This window comes from Cebus imitator, unplaced genomic scaffold (genome assembly GCF_001604975.1).
Source record: "Cebus imitator isolate Cc_AM_T3 unplaced genomic scaffold, Cebus_imitator-1.0 Scaffold9, whole genome shotgun sequence".
Taxonomy (NCBI): Eukaryota; Metazoa; Chordata; class Mammalia; order Primates; family Cebidae; genus Cebus; species Cebus imitator.
Window position 1 is genome coordinate 8,898,556 of NW_016107324.1, and position 19,656 is coordinate 8,918,211.

General features: G+C 38.9%; 1 protein-coding gene across 10 annotated transcripts in view; it reads right to left on the reverse strand.

Annotated features, from left to right (window-relative positions):
* The window catches only part of SEMA6D (semaphorin 6D), a 594,914-nt gene that overhangs the window by 293,356 nt on the left and 281,902 nt on the right, over positions 1 to 19,656 (reverse strand). The window lies entirely within an intron of this gene.

Here is a 19,656-nt window from a genome sequence, read left to right on the forward strand (position 1 = left end):
ACTGCAGTCCAGCAGTCCAGCCTGGGCAACAGAGTAAGACTCTGTCTCCAAAAAAAAAAAAAAATGCAAGTAAAATGAAACTTGGCGTGCAATTGGTAGGAGTAAAGGAAAAGGAGGTACTGTAGTACTGCAATCCCCCGGGTCTTAACTGAGAGGAAATGCATTGTGGAGGGACACAGCTGACAAACACATAGGGACTTTGCATGTGTTCCTGAGTCACTGCTGTGTCTATTCCCAGGACTTTGAATAGTTTTCACACATAGTGAGTACTTCCATAGACATCTGTCAAATATCTGAGTGAGTGAATAAAAAGGAAAAGGGAAGAATGTATATTAGTTTATTAGGACTGCTGTAACAGTTGTGGAAACCAGAAATCTACATTAAGATGTTGGCCAGAGTTTTCTGGAGGGGCGGTGCTCCTTCCAAAGACTCCAGAGAGGATCGCCTTTGTCCCCTCGAGCTTCTGGCGGCTCTAAGTGTTCCTTGGCTTGTGGCAGCATCACTCCAATCTCTGCCTGTGTCCTTAAATGGTCTTCTTCCCTGGGTGTTTTCTCTATTTATAAGGACATTTTTCATTGGATTTAGGGCCCACCTGGGTAATCCAGGATTATCTCTTCTTGAGATTCTTCACTTGATTACTTCTGTGAAGACCTTTTTTTCCAAATAAACTCATATTCCCATGTAGCAGGAATTAGGATTTGGACATATCTTTTTGGGACCCACAGTTCAACCCACTACAATATATCACTCCCATGCTTAAGCCTTCTATTACTCTCTACTCTCTACTGTTTTAAGGTAAAATATACATTCCTTTAAACAGTCGACAGGACTCTAAGGGTCTGACCCTTGTCTATTTCTCAGGCCTTACCTCGCTGCCTCCCTCCCTTCCTTTACTACAATCTAGCCACAAAGGCATCTTTGAGAATTTCCTTCAGGCCCTGCTCATTCACACTCACCATCTTTGCACATTGGTTCCTCTACCTACGGATGCTCTTCCTCCCACTGCTTCTCTAGCTAACTCTCTGCCTTCTTCAAGTGTCAGACTTTCTCCTCTGATTCTCAAATCAAAAATCATCCTACTATCGCCTTACACGTTTAAAGATTATAAAGTTCCATGAATTAAAACAGTGTTTTTTCACAAGAAGAGGAATAAATAAATATATCATAGTACATACTATGGGATCTCATGCAGTTTTTTTTTTCTCAAAAATCAGATCTAACTGTATGCTTTGATATGAAAAGATCTCCAAGAGTGTTAAGTGACAAAAAGCAAGTTGAGCATCACATGTATACCAGAACTCCACTTACATTAATGAAAAGACTAAAGCCAGACATGTCTATAAAGCTTCATGTACATATGGAAACACATACAAAGGACACAAGAATACTAGAATACAAGAATGCTGGCAGTTGGGAGAAGGGCAGGGGAAGTAAAGAGAGAAAGAAAGCATCTTTCATGCTTCCTCTGGATGTTTCTGCACCCTTTCAACCATGTGCAAAGAAGATACTACCAGTATAATCAGTAACAAAAACACGATGACAGAAACAAAAATACAAAAAAAAAAAAAAAAACCCACTATGACTGATTCAGGAATGTACAAATAGATGAGCAGACAGAATAGAAAGGCTAGAAACAAGTGCATGTATATCAGAGATTTAGTGCGTGAGGCAGGTGGCCCTCAATTCAGACAGGAAAAGATAGCTCTTCGATAAATGGTGTTGACTGGCCATTTGGTGCTGCAGATAAAGGGTTCTTGCCTCTAACCACACACCAAAACCCAGGTGAAGGAATGAGTTGCATATAAAAAAGAAAAATAAATAAGATAACGTATTTTATAATATGGAGGTTGAAAGAACCCTCATAAGCAACACAGATTACATAACATGTGTGGATAACACCACTAGGGAAATACTTGCATATTTACGTACAGAGCATCTATAAGCATGCTCAGTGAAGCACTGTAACCTAAAATTGGAGACAACCTAAATATCTATAAATAGGGAGAAAATTAGGAAGAGTGTCATACATCTTTACTATGACATATGATTCGGTTATCAAAAGAATGAAATAGATCCATATCTAGTGACATAGAAAAGTCTTTGATATATAATGTTATTCAATAAAGAAAATTAGCAATACACATAATGTAATCCAACTTAGGTTTTTTAAAAAGTCATACAAATATATGTATAGCTATGTGTATCCATCCACAGTCTCATACATATGGACACACATATCTGAATACATATGCACAGATGTTTCTATACATATATACATGTACATGGATTATAAATGTGTGGACAAAGTCTTGGAAAGACATTCATTTTTATGCTGGTGAGTTTCTTAGAAGAAGCAAGACTGGAGGGAAAAGCATCCATAGAACTATTTGATTAGCAATGACCATTTCCTGCAGTTTCCTTGAGGGGATCACTCTTCTCCCATTCTCTAAGGTTCTTATGGGGATGCCAACTACAGTACACATCTCTTGCACAGGATTTGGTAAGAGTGGTCATATGATTTAAGAAGTCCTAGTCAGTGTCCTTCCCTGGGATTTTATATGTGGGCACTGGGAGAAGAAAGGTATCTCATATTTCCAGAGCTACTACCAGTATAATTAATCTACAGTTGTCTAAAGCCATGCTCTCAATCCCTGCCTGTCTGTACTAGGAGGAAATAAGAGGGACAGAAGAAGAGGAAAAGGGATAGCTGGGAGAGGAGAAGGTGTAGGGGAGGGGGAAAGAGGCCAGTCATCTGAATCTTTGAGTCCGGTTGTATATTGACTAATCATGCCTAAGGCCAGCCCCTTCCCTGGATTTCCCATTTCTATGAACCAATACATTCACTTTTCTTAATTTGATTTGGTTTCTGTCACTTGCAACTGAGTCTTGGCCAATCTAGTCTGTTTCCGTTGCATACTATGTATTTGCATATTGTTTGTCTTTACAAAGAGAATGTATTAGTGCATTCCTTGTAAAAAAAAAAAAAAGTCACACTCCGATTTAAATATTTATTTGTATATCTGCTTATTTAATACTGCATTGCCTCACTAGACATCAGAGCGAGGACCACTGTATAAACAGAGACTATGCGTGTTACATAGTAGTTGCCCAAGAAACAGTTATTTAAAAATAACAATGTGTCCTGGGAAAGTTAAATAGTATGTATGCCTTGCCTGTAGGATGTTTAGGGAATGGCAGGGCTGATAAAGGTGATAAGCATGTATAGGGGGAAAGTTATGAAGAACTTTTTAAAGCATGCATTACATCTATAGTCAATGGTAGTACAGATTTAGCACCTGTGTCATCAATTAAATCCGTAGTTTAAATTCTTCCCTCCTATAAACAGGTACACACTCAATTATAGACTTTTCTAAGGTCAACAATCCATTAAAATATGATTGTGCTCTCCCATGTCTTCGGCCAGGTGGAAAAGCTGGTTCCAGCAGGCTGCATATGAGGCCAAGATAACAGATGTGATTCTTTGGTAGGCCTGTTTTCTTCATTGTAATGCACATCCAGCTGTCTGGCAACCTGCACTTGGGCTCATAATGAGAATGGGTGAGAGGGTATTTCAGAGTTGGCGCAGATCCACTAGAAAGAGCTCAAGGCACTCTGTTGGGAAGTATCAACATCTTCATCTTCCTCAATAGGAGACAACTTTATAAATATAAGACCTTTGCCTACAGTGCTCTCTTACCAATGGAATCCACATCAAAAGTTCCATTTTAATAAAAATCTGTGTAAGTTTTTTCATTGTGGTTCCGCTTGTGGTGCACATCTGTTTATTTTCTTGACATGAGTTGCACATTACAAATTCACTCAGTACATGGATGGAAAATATCAGTGGGAACATTGGCTGCAGCTGTCCTTTTCATAGCCTGAGATTGTTTGCAACTCTGCCTTGCATACTTTTTAAAATGCCTTAACTAAAAATGAGTTCTTATGCCTGGTCACAAAATATCAACAATCCCATTTTCCCAGTAGCCATGACTATGGACTTTAGCAGACTTTGGCTTTATTAGACACTTGAGACATTTCCCCTAACTATACTCTCCTACCTGGCCCTGTTGCTCTAGTTTAGTTGACTACAAAGTGACTTTTTGGCCATCTTGTCCTCTCATTGTCCATATAAACGCAGCCTAGTAATGTGGTCTTACAACAAGCAATGTTATTGGCTCTACGGACTGAATCTTTCCGTTTCTTTTTGAAAAATAATATTATCTTCCATCATGTTAGCAGTGACTAATGAAAGTGCTCAAAAAGTTGGGGGCACTGCAGAGAGTGGTGCCACATCTCTTGGCTACATGAAATATGGCATAGACAGCCATAGCACTGTGGCTCAATGGTATGTCTATGCGCTACTCTTCTGAGAGTTATAGACTAGCTTTCTTGGGTTTTCTGCTATTTTTCTTGCAATGTGTCATCAGTTCTGGACAGTGGTCAAGCTAACACAATTTTATGACATCATTCTAGAAAGCTGGGTATATAATATAATTGAGCCTATCATAACTGTCTTTGGCTTATGTATTGTATGACTCTCTTTGGTATATATTTAATTGCCATTAAACAGAGCATTTTGCTCTCTCTGCAAAACATTTTATTATGTTCTTGTTCCTCGTGATCTTCATTTTTTTGAGTGGGGGTGGATGTCAGTTATGTTTCTATCTAATTGTGGTCATTTTGTGTTTATTTTGTCTTCCAAAATATTAGCTACTTCTCAAAAAATAAAACACATCTAAATATCCTGAGAAATATAGATGTGACCAAAACTATATTAGTTGGTTTCACTCAATGTGACAATTAGTTTAATATGGAAGTATAAATATTGATTTCTCTTGTGCCTGCCTTGCAGGTCATAATGACTCAGATTTTGACCATGTGTATGATAATATTTCACTTAGTCATAGTAATACAAATATGGCATTTATATCATTAAGAAATTGGTGAATCTACATCTTCTGTAGCATAAAAGCCACACCCACATAAATGCCAATTTGAAGTGTTCTCTAAAGATCCTCAAGTATTCATAAATCATGACATTATTTTAAGATGTATTTGTCCAGCGTGCTGTGCTGTAAACATCCTTATGTAACCCTTGACAAATAAAATGGAAAAGCCTTGAAAAAGAACCTTTCAAATCAGTCAACTAGAATTGGCATTTATCCACAGAATATCACATGGTATTCATTTTCTTCTCCCATTCCTACAACTGTACAATTTGAAACCTCTCTTTGAATTGACTATTCTCATGAGAGTGATTGATAGAATTTAGACTATATTTTTATTTATTGTTAAAGAATGAGAAACAGAACTGAAAACAGAATATACATAGTGTAGGTCCTGCTTCCTTCTTGAATGCTATTATAAATTCGGAGGTTACTTGGGGCCTTAAACCTGATGGGATTCTAATATTTCCCTGTCTGGATCTCCACGGCTTGAGTGACTCTGATTAGGGAATAAAATATTAAAATCATGACTAACTGGTAATAGTATCTTACATACTTGTGAAAAACTTCAACAATATTTGAAATAAGATAAATAATAGGATTGTGAGTTGCCGTGTGGCCTCTGGAACAAAATGTTTAATCAAAACCGAAACGTGCGCTAATCCTCTTTGTGCAAAGAACTTTGATGATGTTACATAGAAGGTGTTTCTAATTGCCACAGAGATATCCTTGCCTTGCTGCTGCTGGGGCAGGAATTTTAATAACGCTACACAGGAAGTGTCCCTAAATGGCTCTTGGTGAGGCAGGGATATTTAATGGTGCTACACAGGAAGGACCTCCACACTGTTATTGCTGAGATAATGTCAAAAGTACTGCACGATGGGGAATGTTTTCTGCTTGGTGCCAGGCAGAAGATAATTCTTACTGCCAAAAAAAGACTGAAAATACACTTCCTGCTGCCACAGTATGCTTAGAATGCTACAAAATGCAGAGAAAATGTTGATTGTGCCAAAAGGAACAGAGAGAAGTGAGCCCTCCTGTGTGGGAAGAGTTACAGGGCCAAGACACTTGCGAGGCTAACAAGTAAATCAGGCAACCTGCAGTTTGGTGAGATAAGCAAATATCTCTGCAAAGGTTCAACATGAAGTGCACTTCAAGATTCTGCACATAGGAAGATCAAGAATATATCAACAAGGGCTCTGAAATCAGAAACCCACATCTGGCATGAAAGAAACAAGGCAGGGCATTTTCAGCAAACCAAAGAGGCTCCAAGAAACAGAAACAAAAAGAGAGGAGAAGAGTTGAGTCTGAGTCAGCATAGCCAACATTCCTTGGCCATGGAAATGAAGAGATTTTAACAAACCCTTACTTAGATAAGCATGAGATAGAAAATTGAACTCCACTGACTGATACTTATAGTTGTTCTATAGTAAATATAGTCCCCATGGTAACTGAATAGTAAAATTCATATACTTTTCTCATTCCAGAAAGTATGTTTAAACCTTCAACAAACCCTTCTATGATTTGTAAAACATCCTGAGTTAAAAATCACATCCTGGTATTGTGACTGATAGAAATTTGAATGGACTATATACTTGACTTTTACAGTTAAGACTCTGGTGTCCTGGGTAGGCAAAACCAGATGAGCTGCTGTCTTCATCTTTTGGGTGAATAAAGAAAGTGAGTAGCCACAAATTTCATAAATCATCCATGAAAGAAACATGGAGGCTCCGAGGAGCCAAATGTTCTGTCCTCAACAACCACTACCTGAATTGTCCTTTCCTGGAAGGCGACGAGATCAGCATGTGAATCAAGTTGATCAGTCTCTGGTCTCCTAAAAAAAAACTATAGCACATACCTTTGCAGTCTGAAGGGTCTATTGCTAGTGAGTCTCTATGATTAGGGATGAGAAAATTAGTTATAAATATTTTAACGTTGTATGAGGTTGTCCTAGCAAATATTGACATTAGGTGAAATGGTGAAGATTTATGAATGAATGACTCCAAATTCCCTCCATGCCCCCCAAATTCCTAATCATCCTTATTCTATTCTACACTTTCTTCCTTTTGCTGTATTTATCAATTTCTAATAAACTAATGATTATTTGTTGTATCATTTGTTCATTGTCTTTCCCATTGTTAGAATTCATGCACCAACAAGGGCAAGTATCTGTATCTACTTTGTTCACCGATACATCACAAGCAGCCAAACATGTGCCGAGTGCAGAGTAATTTCTTAATATATACTTATTGTAAGTGTTGAAATAATAGTTATCAACCTTAATATTTCATCTAGTTAATATGTTCCTATTAACCTAAACCTAATGAATTAATAAATAACTTCTCAGTTGTTTTTTATCAAAACAAGAATTCCTCCCTTATTTTTCTATTACATTCTTGGAACAACTCTTTGTAGTCTCTTATGTTTCTATGTTTCACTCATTTCCTATTCATTATTTTTCTCTATGTCCATGCCATCCTCTTCATGCTAATTAATATTAACATTAATGGTATCCTATAAATGCTATCTTATTAATGTCAATACATATCCTGTACATGACTGTTACATAATGGCCCCAATTGTATCATTTCACTAAAACATTTAGGTATCATGAGTCTTGCCAACTGAAATCGATCAGTAAAGGGTACCCAGAGGACTGTGTTGAGAAGGATTCTAGTGCTATTCTGAAAGCATTCTGCATTTGAATAGGGGTATGTGTCATGGGACAGGTAATGATGGCATGTCATCTTCGGATTAATGCCTCATCAACTCACTACATTTAATGTAGCGCACTCCTTCGTAACATCCAAGTTTTTGGTCATTCCTCTTTAATATCTTTAATATAAAAGTTTAAAAAAAATCTTCCTCAAAAATATTTTAATCATGCTTCTGTCCCATCACATAATAATTTGTAATGTTTCCCCTGTTGTCATTATGTCAAAATATATCTTTAATCTAAATTCTAGACAGATCAGTTACTGAACCTTCCTTCCCCATCCTCAGAGACTTAATCACTTGTGTTTCTCTGCTCAGAATCCTTGCTCTAGCCAAAGAATCTGCCTGTTTTCCTTGCATGCCTTGTTCAACTCTATTCAACTCTGTCTACATGAGGTTGCATGCTGTACCTAAAATGGCTGTCCTCCTTTCCCTGGCCAAATATTTCTCTCATCTCTCCAGAAAATAACTTCCAAGAAGCTTTCTGTAATTAACCAGACCTGGTGAGACACAGCTTCACTCTAACCAGCCTCAGGAATCCTATGTTCAGTCTGATTTTTTAATGTGATTTTGTATAAAAATATAGAGCTGTATCTTAAATAAGTAGGGCTGAATTATATATCACATGCATTTTTATGCTCCTCCCGAGCTGTAGGGTCAGGGTTTAGCACATAAAAGGAAATAGTCCATGCTGATTACAGTCTAAGAGAGAACAACCTTTCCCTCCTGTTCAGAGCACTGCAGTTGTACTCAGTAATAGAGCTCAATGGACTTGTGAGTGGAGGTGATGGGCCTGTCAGTGGCCTGACTTCAAGGCCAGATGTCTGGAAATCGCAATGGTTGTGACCTAAAACAGTCTTTTACCCATCAGTCTTGAATTCTTAGCAACACTCAGTCAAGGTCAGTTTGAGAGGAACCATGAGAAATATGCCACTGCACATACCTGGAGCTCAGGTGTCTAAAAACACCTAAGAGTTTAACAAGTTTTCTACTTTCTCAAATTCATCCTAACTCTTTTTAACTCTACCAAAGATACCTACCTCTTCATGTACTTAAGTACAGAGCTACTCTGTGGCTATAAATGGGAGCAGCTGTGGAGTCCAAGATGACACAGCCAAAGCTGAGTATAGTTTTAAAACCCTACAGCTGGAAGAGTTTGTGGCTGCTCACCTCAAAAAGGTCTTTCTCAATCTTATCTGAACTGCCCTCATCTCCTGGAGACAGTCTCTCAAACACTATCAAGAAAGCCATCATGCATCTGAGCCCTTAGCGAGCCATTCAAATGTACTGAGCACCTACAATATAACAGCCATGATTCAAGGCTCAGGCAATTTAGTGCTAGTAATTCCTTTGGGGATATTTTTAACCTAATAGCGGAGGCAGCCCTATAATCATATAATTTGATTATAATGGTATAGATCTAAGATGACGTATGATCAAAGGGCAATGAAAACACAATAGTGCATAAAACCCAGCCTGAAAGTCTTAAGAAGGGTTTTCTGGAAAAGGTGATAACCCCACTGGGTCTTCATATTTAAGTAGTTCACCAGGTGAAGAAAGGCAACAGGGTTGGAGGAATTGTATTTATATTACTACAGTTTAGTCACAAAGATACAAAGAGAAGTAAGGTAATGTTTGTCTTCTCAAAAATGTTACAGTATTACTGATGAGATGGGTCTAAGAATAAATAAACACAAGCTAAAATGGTTCAGATAAGAACCTTACCGGTTCAGTGACAGAAGCAGGGGGTAGGGGGTAGTGGATTAGGTAAGGGTGTGTCATTAATGTGACATGTGAGGTAGATCTTGAAATAAAGACAGGATTTTGATGTGACAGGATTTTGGTGTGAAAAATATATATGAGATAGCATAAGTCAAGGAATATAGGTGGGGAAGCTAATAAATGCAAAGGCCACATGAAAAGTACTACTGAAACTGAAATGTAGGGGGTCTGAAGGAGAATAATGAGAAACCAGTATCAACAGACAACTTGGGCCTTGCTTTTGGGTAATCTTGACTATCAGGATAAGGTGATTCGACTTTGTTATGTCAACCATGGAGAACCAGTGAAGGCTTCTGGGTGGAACAATATTATGATCAGAGTCACCCATTAAGAGATACTCATTAGGTAGAAGTACATAAAATAATCTGGAGACAGAAGAGATAAAATTGGGGAAGTTGTTCTGAAAGTTATTACTTTCATGTAGGTGAGAAATAACAAAGAACACAGGAAGTGCAATAAGAATGATAAGAAAATAAGGCCAGGCATGGTGGCTAGTGCCTGTAATCCCAACACTTTGGGAGGCCAGGGTGGGTTGATCGCTTGAGCACAGGGGTTCAAGACTAGCCTGGGCAACATAATGAGACCCCCATCTCTGAAAAAAAAAAAAGAAAGAAAGAAAGAAAATTAGGTGCTGTGCTGTGGTTGTAGCTACTCCAAAGGCTGAGGTGGGAGTATTGCTTGAGCCCAGGAGATCAAGGCTGTGGTAAGCTGTGATCACATCACTGCAGTCCAGTCTGGGTGACAGAGTGAGATTCTGTCTCCAAAAAAAACAAAAACAAAAACAAAAAAGAATAAGAAAATAGTGAATTTTAAAAATAGTGCAGTATGTAATTAATGAAATTGCAAACCACTTACATTTGTCTGTAGATGTATGTTTTCTTTGGGCAGAGGGTATGGAAGTGGCATCTCTTTTTATAACCTCACTCCTTTGATGGCAAATGGCCCCTAGTCCTAGAATATTATAATCACTCCATTAACAAGAAAAGATATTCCAATTAGCTCTTCCCAAAGGGTTGGCTTCCAAGTCACTACTCTAATACTACAATTTATTTTACATAGACATAATACAATCAAGATTGCCTCCACCCTTTCTAAGACAACCTCATTGAGTTGTCCTGATGAGATAATAAAGTAGGTAGTATATAAAAGATAATTAGTGCTTATACATTTATTCGTATTACTAGCAGTGTTTTTATGTTTCAGTGACTGGGTCTAGGATTCAGAAAAATCAATGTCAAAACTGAAATAAGGTTCTTAGTACTTAGCATCAGGCCTGCCTCTTACTGAACTTGGCATAAACAGGTTGCGGATGGAGATCCTGGATAGGAAATTAGGAAGACTCCTACCCAACAACTGATGCTTTGCTCCACCTGAGCAATGCAGAAGACATGGAAGAGTTCTAAAATGGAAATTTTTTTCACTCTGAAGCATATAACCACTTGGTAATAGAAAAAAAGTTATGCATGTATGAAGTAACTTTTGACCAAGACCAAGCAAGGATGAAGAACGTGGTTTACACTTTGAAGACATAGAATGATGGCTGATATGGTTTGGCTGTGTCCCAACCCAAATCTCATCTTGAATTGTAGCTCCTGTGATCCCCATGTGTTCTTAGAGGGACAGGTTGGAGATAATTGAATCATGGGGGTAGGTTTTCACATGCTGTTCTTGGGAAAGTGAACAAATAAATCTCATGAGATCTGATGGTTTTATAAAGGGTAGTTTCTGCACACGTTCTCTTGCCTGCCTCCATGTAAGATCTGTCTTTGCCCCTCCTTTGCCTTCCACCATGATTGTGAGGCCTCCCCACCATGTGGAACTGTGAGTCCATTCAACCTTTTTTCATTATAAAATTACCCAATCTTGAGCCAGGTGCAGTGGTTCACACCTGTAATACCAGCACTTTGGGAGCCTGAGGCAGCTGGATCACAAGGTCAGGAGATCAAGACGATCCTGGCCAACATGATGAAACCCCATCTCTACTAAATATATAAAAAAAAAAATTAGCCAGACATGGTGGTGTGCACATGTAGTTGCAGGTACTCGGGAGGCTGAGACAGGGGAATCACTTGAACCTGGGAGGCAGAGATGGCAGTGAGCCGAGATTGCGCCACTGCACTCCAGCCTAGGCTACAGGGCGAGACTCCATCTCGGGGGGGAAAAAAAAGAAAAAAATTACTCAATCTTTGGTATGTCTTTATTAGCAGCTTGAGGACGGACTAATACAATGGCAAAGAAGGTTTCTGTGTTCATCATTCTCTTTGCCATATGCTGTAGTCAATCCTTGCTAAAGCTCTGCCTAAGCCACCATCATTTCAAAGGCTGTTTTTGGTTCCAGCTCCCTTCCTTCTACCCCATGCTACCACAACACCCTGCCCTTGGCTCTTTGATTTTACCATACAGGCTTCAGGGTTGCTTCATAAAGGTCCAGGATTAGCCTGACCGTTCTGGTTAGCATCATCCTTTCTTTATAATGTTTGTGGGACTTAAAGATGAACCACACAGACAAGAACTTTAAACTCTGTTATTGCCCTTTGTTGACACTTTCAACAAGTTAATTGTCTGCTTGCCTTCGTGTAATTACTTTAATTACATGCCATTAGTGACCACTAATAAATGCAAGTGTGTTTGATTTTCATACACCTTACTTTCTTTGCCCATCTACAGAACTTTTCCAAGGCTTTCAGAAGCAGTCAAAATAGAAAGAAGCAAACCAAGCACATTCACATTTAACCTTTGGAGCTAAAGTAAAAAATAAAGGATAATTCATGAATGGGCTAACTGTTTTCTCCTGCTTCTGACACTGACCAGCATTCCCTCTGTAGTGGTTACATATATATGCTATGTGCTCGTTTATAAGACAGCAAAAGTTAAAAGGGGTTGAGAAATAAAAGCTGCCTAATTGCTGCTATTATCTCAACTCAAGGAGAGAATTGCTGGGTGATATTATGAGGATCGAAAAACCATTGAAGATTTTATTGATGGAACACTTTTGCTGTAACTTCAAGCTACAGAAAATGAAGGTCATTATTTTAGTTTTTATGAGCAACTGATTGGGCATTTACATAGAAAGAGCTGAACTATGAGGAGACTAAGCCAATATTCTCCTTGCTACAGTTTTCTAGATTACATCACAATATCTGGTGTGAAAAAAACAACTTATCCAGTTATTGTCTTTTGGTCAGCTTTACCAGTGAAGTACACTGCAAGCCTGAGAAAATGAATTGTACTGAGAGAATGGTTAGATACTTTTCACTGTCACCTAACCAAAAAGAAAAGGAAAAAAAAATCATTGGCAAAAAATCAAATTCTGTGGCGGGCGGCTGTTTAAATACTTCCAGCACAATTCTCTTGCTTATTAAAACATTAAATACACCAAATTTATTTATAATGATAGCAATATGCTTTCTTCCAAATATAAAATGATAATTTGAATCCTTAATTACCAGATTTGAATTTTTTTCTTGTTGCAAAATTGGGTTATTAGAGGTCATTCTTGATCTTTCCCCGATACAGACTAATGGCAACACTTGAGTGGCAGCTGGCCAGGGCTGGGCATGTGAGCTCTTTATAGTTATGGGAAGGCATTTTAAATGTGTCTAAAATGAATGGCCCCAACCAGTCAAACCCAAGAAGGTAATGGCTATGAGCACCAGGTGTTCCTCATTGCGTACTCTATCCAGGTTATTAGGACGGGACTGATAACATAATTTACATGCAGACTCCGGTACGAGTTCATGTGGTATTTGAAAACACTCATCTTGTCAGAGGAAACAAAAACAAAAACAAGTGCTATGCAATTAATTTCAGGGAAAGGGTATATTTTCCTGATTTTTAAAAAAATATATCTAGGTTGTGAATCTAGTCAATACATTTTGGTTAAATGAATTAACATGCTGGGAAAAATTAAAATATATTTCACATTATAAAACGTCAGTTTTCCGATCCATCCACATTGATCCTATACCATGGACTTTTAATAAGTATACAATATGATACCTTTACATGACTACCAAGTATTACAGTCTCTTCTGTCTTCAAGCACTGACATATTCTTGGATGAAAGATAGATTTGTATTAAAAGATATGACCTGACCAAGGGCTCTCAGAAAAGGAGGGAAGTATGGGGGTGCTAGGAAAATGAACTAACCAGAGTCAGGAAAAAAGTCTAGATGTTGGAAAAAGAGGAGTCTTAGGTCAGAATAAACGGCATGAGTTCATGGGAGAAGCAAACAATGGACTGAATTAAATCAGACAGCATGCCTTGGGTATGTTAGTGCTGTTTTATACTCTGTTGCCCACCCCCATTCCCAGTGTCTGTCTCTAAGAAATTTCAAGTTTCTATTGAAGGAGACAGAGCATGAGGAAGGTTTTAAAGTGTATTATGGATAAGTGGAAGAAATACTACATAATTTTAAGCCATTTCTAATCTCCACCACTAGTGAAATAAATAGTAGATAATTCTAAATTGTTTCTAAGCTCCACCACTGGTTTGTGTTTAATTAAACCTGGAAATAATGTACATGAAATTTTCAGATGCTTCACACACATAAAATGAGTACAATAATTAGGTTCATCTTTTTTTTTTTTTAATCAACTAAAAGCTTATATTTTAAGATTACAAATTTCACTTTGGATTCTTAAATCTTTAAATCAGCAAGATAAAAACACGCCTGTCCAGCCTGATCCTAAATAACTTTTGCAGCTCACTTTTCTAAAATCTTCCGATGAAATCTAAGCTTCAACTAATTCCCAGCATCCTCAGTAAAGCTAAATGAATAAATGAAGTGTCAGCACCTCAAATATGGAGTTCTTTCCTGTCTACCTACCTGTGCTGAGAATGCCCTACCTACTTCCTCTGCCTGGAACATGGTCCTTTCTCCTTCAAGATCCATGATGAATGTCTCTCGCCTGTGACACACAGGTTTCCCCAACAATTCTCTTTGTTTTCACTATTTGTCCAAACTCGCCTCTACAGGCCCTCCATTCAACAGCACTGTCATAAACAACTCAAGGAAAGTCTAGGCTCATGTATTCTTTCTGAGTCTTCAGCCAGGGCTGTTTAATAAATAAGCAATAAATAAAAGAATACAAAGGCACTGTTAGATGGCTAGAAAGGGAAGAAACTGAAGCAAGGATAATTCAGTCCAATACATCATCCCAAACTTTGAAAGGAGTAATTATTTCTTCAGTTTATAGATAAAACGGATTTAACATCAAGTTTTCAGACCTAATTTCAAACAAAATAATTAAGTTACCTAATAAGATCTGACTTACTGTGAACTGGGATGCTGGCAACTTTCCTCTCTTTCAGCCTCTATTCCTCTACTGAACTCTGCCACGCAACCCTCTCCTTATCAGGAACTGAAAGCTCTCTTACGATGATTTAAAACATGAACACTTGTTGAATTTAGGAATAAGGATTGAGCGTATGGGGGCTTTCCAGCTAGCATTCAGGCTGCCTACACAAACATATAACCTGCCAACAAGGGAAGTGTTATATGATACAGAAAAATGAAAATCAGATACGCTGCAAAGCATTCTACAGTCAGAGTTTGTTTGAATCGAACCTTCAAGTTTCAGTTTGAATAGAACCTTCAAGACATTCTGTGACAACACTTAGCTACTTTAGGCCTTATTTCCCTCATTGAAAAATGGAGGTGATACTCTACAGGTTCATTACACACATAAATAAAATTATAAATGTAAATGACTTAGCATAATGTCTGGCACACAAACAGCACTCAAATATATTGGTATGATTAGGAATATAATTTAGGCATTTTTTTAGGTTAAGGAGAGCAAAAATGAATTGATTTTTTTTCAGCAAAATTTAATTGCACGCTAATTGCTTGGCACTTGTCACGCTAGGCTCCATTATGCAAGCCACAAATTGACTCCTAAATCTCAGTGACTTAATGTCACAAAGGCTTATTTCTTGCTCACATTGTATAGCCAATGAGGGGTTGGCAGGGACTCTGTTCCACACAGTCACTCATGGATCCAAGCTGAAAGAGACTCCATCACCCTGTAGCTATACTATCCAGAACACATGCCTGCTAGATTGCCGTGAAATCATGCCACAACACCATGCCATACAATCAGGAAGCATTGCATGGGGGCTTTCATTCTCTCAGTCTAGAAGTGACATATGTATCGCCTCCAATCACATGTCATTGTCTAGAACTGGTCACCGTGCCTTGTCTGATTGCAAAACGGCCAAGGAAGAGGGAGAATGACAAAGGGACCACTGGCTGAGCATCACTGTTTTTTTTTTGCCTCAATATGAAGCACTGGAGAAACACAAATAATGAAGACTTGGTGCTTCTTTGCATGTAGCAACTTGCATAGGTACTGAATGCCTTTAATAAGTGAGCACCTACTAGAGTGATGCTGCACACGTTTCATTGAGGTCACACAAGGCACTTTGAGAAGAATCATATTTTAAGATGACTTTTAGAGTCATGTAACATTTCACACAAAAGATATACTCTTAAGACTTAATACCATGTGCCCTTTGTGCAATAAGGTTTGAATTGCCTAGAAATAAAAGGTAAGTTTATGTTTATGGTAATTTCATGGGATAATAGAAAAAATCCCCCAAACATTGAACAAACATTCTAAAATTAATTAGGCCACTTAATCCTCAATCTACTTCTCTAAATTGAAAAGACAGAGGTCTCTGGCTAAGATATTCTGACCCCAGTGGTGAGGGGGCATGGGGGGTCTGTCATCCTCATGGCTCAGTGGTAAGCCTGCTTCAGGCAACCCTCAGCTTCTTCCCGACTCAGTTCACTCCATGAGTCCAAAAGCAAGGCGACAAGCTGATAGGAACTCAGCTAGAATTCTTGGCCTTCTATTCCGCTTCATGAGCCAAAGGAGAGAGGCCACCTTCCAAGGTCCAGCCAGCTAGGAATTAAGCCTCCTCCTCCTTTTTTCCTCCTTTACCCTTGCCAGAAAGCCTGTGGACAGCCTTCCCAGGCTTCCGGCTCCCCTGGCCAGCTGGGAAAGGCACAGCCTTTCCAGATCCCGAGGAGCTTGCCAACAACTTTTTTTTCTTGCCCCATGTAAGAGCCAGAATTGCGAGATTACAAAGCCACCGTCACAATATAGTCACTAATAGATGTTTTAAGAGACCGAGGGGAAAGAAGGGGTTTCTGGGTCAAAGAAAAAGAAAGAAAATGGTGAGTTTTGAGCAGTGTAGTCATGGTTTTTCACAGTTTGCTGATAATCAGAGCAAACCTTTTCCTTCCAGAGGACCCCAGGCAGTCTGGAAGATGTGTCTCTGATATCTGTTCAGAGCCATATTTCATTAGTTTTATTTTATGAGAAGCTTTCTTTTGAGCATTAACCCCAATTCTCTAATGCATGAAAAATTTAAGTTGATACTTTATGAGGAGGCATAAACGCTGGTACCAAATCTCTATTTTACATATAGACTTCCTGAGGACTTGATGGGAAGCCAGCTAGCCACTCTTTCTTTCAGAGTATGTTATGTGAGCCAGGGGACTTGAGCATAATTACTGGATTTGACAGGTGATATAGATCACTTCCAAAGTTGGCCTTGGTGTCTTTTGGCTCAAGAATTCCCCTGGCCCAGCCACAGACCCACTCTCAAGTTGTACTGATTCTCTGATTTGGCCTGGTATTATCAAGGGTCCACTGGCTCCACAAATCCTAAATCTTCTCCAGCCCCAGTTTTGGACCAGAACCAAAGCTGCCTCTGCAGTGGCTGAGGGAAAGGGTCCCGAGCACAGAGGGTACTGACAGCTGTGAAGTGAGGGCGAGGCCGCCACTCCTTTCCAGGGAGGCCTGTCTGCTGCTTCCTCTCATCTATGTCTGAGGTCCCATGGATGCCCAAAGTAATGCCAAGCATTTTCTTTTCCTCAGGCTGACTCTAGAGAAGAGGCAGAGTCTGAATGTCTCTTTTCCAGGAAGTTCCTGTGACTCCTTTGAAACCAGAATGCTGTCTAACTTATTACACTTACAGTTTCAAGTGCCAGGTACTAGACAAGGCATTGGAGCTCTCTTCCTCCAGAAAAATGGGTGTCATTTGCTCTGGGTCTGCGTAACTATAAGTTACCAGACAAGTAGTCCTTGACAAAACAAAAGTGTGTTCAACCTAAAAAAAAGTGATTCTACCTCCTACCTTAGACTACAGAATCCAGTTCTAAAAATTAAATCAATATTTTCCACATTGAACAATTTTAGGATTCAGTCTTCACCTATCTGTCCCTTATATACATGTATCTCATTTAATCTTCAATTCTACTTTTTATATCAATGTTACTGATATATTTGATATGTTATTGATTTCTTCTGAAGTTCAGAAGAAATCAAGGTGTACACACCACAAGACTAATGCCACAGAGATTATAAGAGATGGAGGCAAGATTTGATACCAGTTCTCTTTGGCCACAAAGCCCTGTGTTCCTTCTATTACATGGAGGCCTCCACATTCCTCCAGTACAGTTCTAGGGCCATTCTGGATGATGAGGGCAACAGTATAGTTTGGACGCAGGTAAGATTCTAGCATCCTCCTTATATCTTCCAGGTCTACTTTTTTTTTGTTTTACATGTGAGGTTTTCATAAGAGATTTTCCTTGAAGATAAAAAAGTTGGAACAGAGTGCACTATACCATGTGGCCTCCTATTTCAGATTTTCTACTTAGGAAAAAATAAGAGCTAAGAGAATAATATATAACTACTGAGATATCCTCTAAGGATAAAATGACTAAGCAATGTTCTGTTAACGGCGATGATTGCCATGTTAACTTACTAGACAAATGGAGATGGTATCCTACACTACTTTGTGGCCCAAATCTCGTCTCATAGGCCAAAATATAAATTAAGGAAGAATTAAGGAGAATGGTTGAATCTCAGATTCTTTTAATATCTTTCCTGTTTGAGAGAAAAAAATCAAATTGCTCCTCCTCTTGTGATTTGGAAAGCGTGGCCTATTGATAATTAGGGCATATGGACTTGGTTCTAATCCTAATACTGCCAGTAGTGAATTAAGTGACCTTAAGCAAGACATGGCACATTCTGGGCAGTCGTTTTAAAAATGTCATCCATCTTTAACTTGTTCTGATTTCTCTATACAATAGCGGCTATTAAAATGCACAGGATTTAGAGTCCACACTAGTGTCTAATCCAGTGGCACTTTGGCCCCTTCAAGAATGGAAATGGCAAAGTCAAGGTAATATGGCCTGAGAGTTCAGGGGTCCTGTGTGGCTCCCCATCAGTCACAGCTGCCTTCTTGCTTTTTGCTGATCTCACTTAACCTTGCCTTCCAAGGATAAAATATTTTTGTCCTCTTTCTGTTCTCTTTTTTTCTCCTTCCTTCCCCTTCCCCTTTCCCTCTCTTTCTTTCTCTTTTTTTTTGTGGTGTGTGTGTGTGTGTGTGTGAGAGAGAGAGAGAGAGAGAGAGAGAAAGAGACAGAGAGAGAGCACAGCCAGGGAGAATGCTGATCACCTGAGTTTCGTATATTTCAGAATGGTCTTGCACTCTCCTGACACACATTTGTTAACCTCAGATGTTACTACTGGGATTTTCTTTCATAGCCATGCCTCACTCTCTTTTTAGGAAGACAACTAAAAATCAAAAGCAGCCTACCTTGTAATCTAGCTCCTCCCACTAGGCCCAGCCCCTAGTCTGGCTCAAAAGCCACAGAATATGGGCCTATCTACCAGGCTGCTCTCTACTGCCATCTCATGGTAATTCAGCCTCTCTTAGAGAATCAACCTTTCAGTAGGTGCAGACTCTCGCAGGAGACAGAAATCATAAAGCCTGATGTCTGCCAGAGCAGCAGTCTTTACAACAGATTGTGTAGGACATAAAGGCTGAAAATATCAAGAAAGTGACTGAATGAGTTGAACGTTTAAGCAAGGTGTATATCATAACTTGATTTCAAAAAGTAACAATTAAGAAAGTATGACTTATGACAGAAGGTGAATCCTGAATCAGAAAGTCCCATCTTTGGGGGAGAAGTGGGAGTTTAGAATGTACCAGAATCTGGAGATATATTTATAGAGATGAACAGACTAAAAGCTCCACTAAGAGTCATCAGTGATTTCAACACAATGACTAGGACAGTACATCAGTGTCTCACAGAGTCTGTAAAAGCAGTGAAAGTCACAATGAAGTCCGCTTAGTCACCCAACGCTGTGTCACTGTGACACGCCCTGCTCCCACCAACATTCATGAGGCACA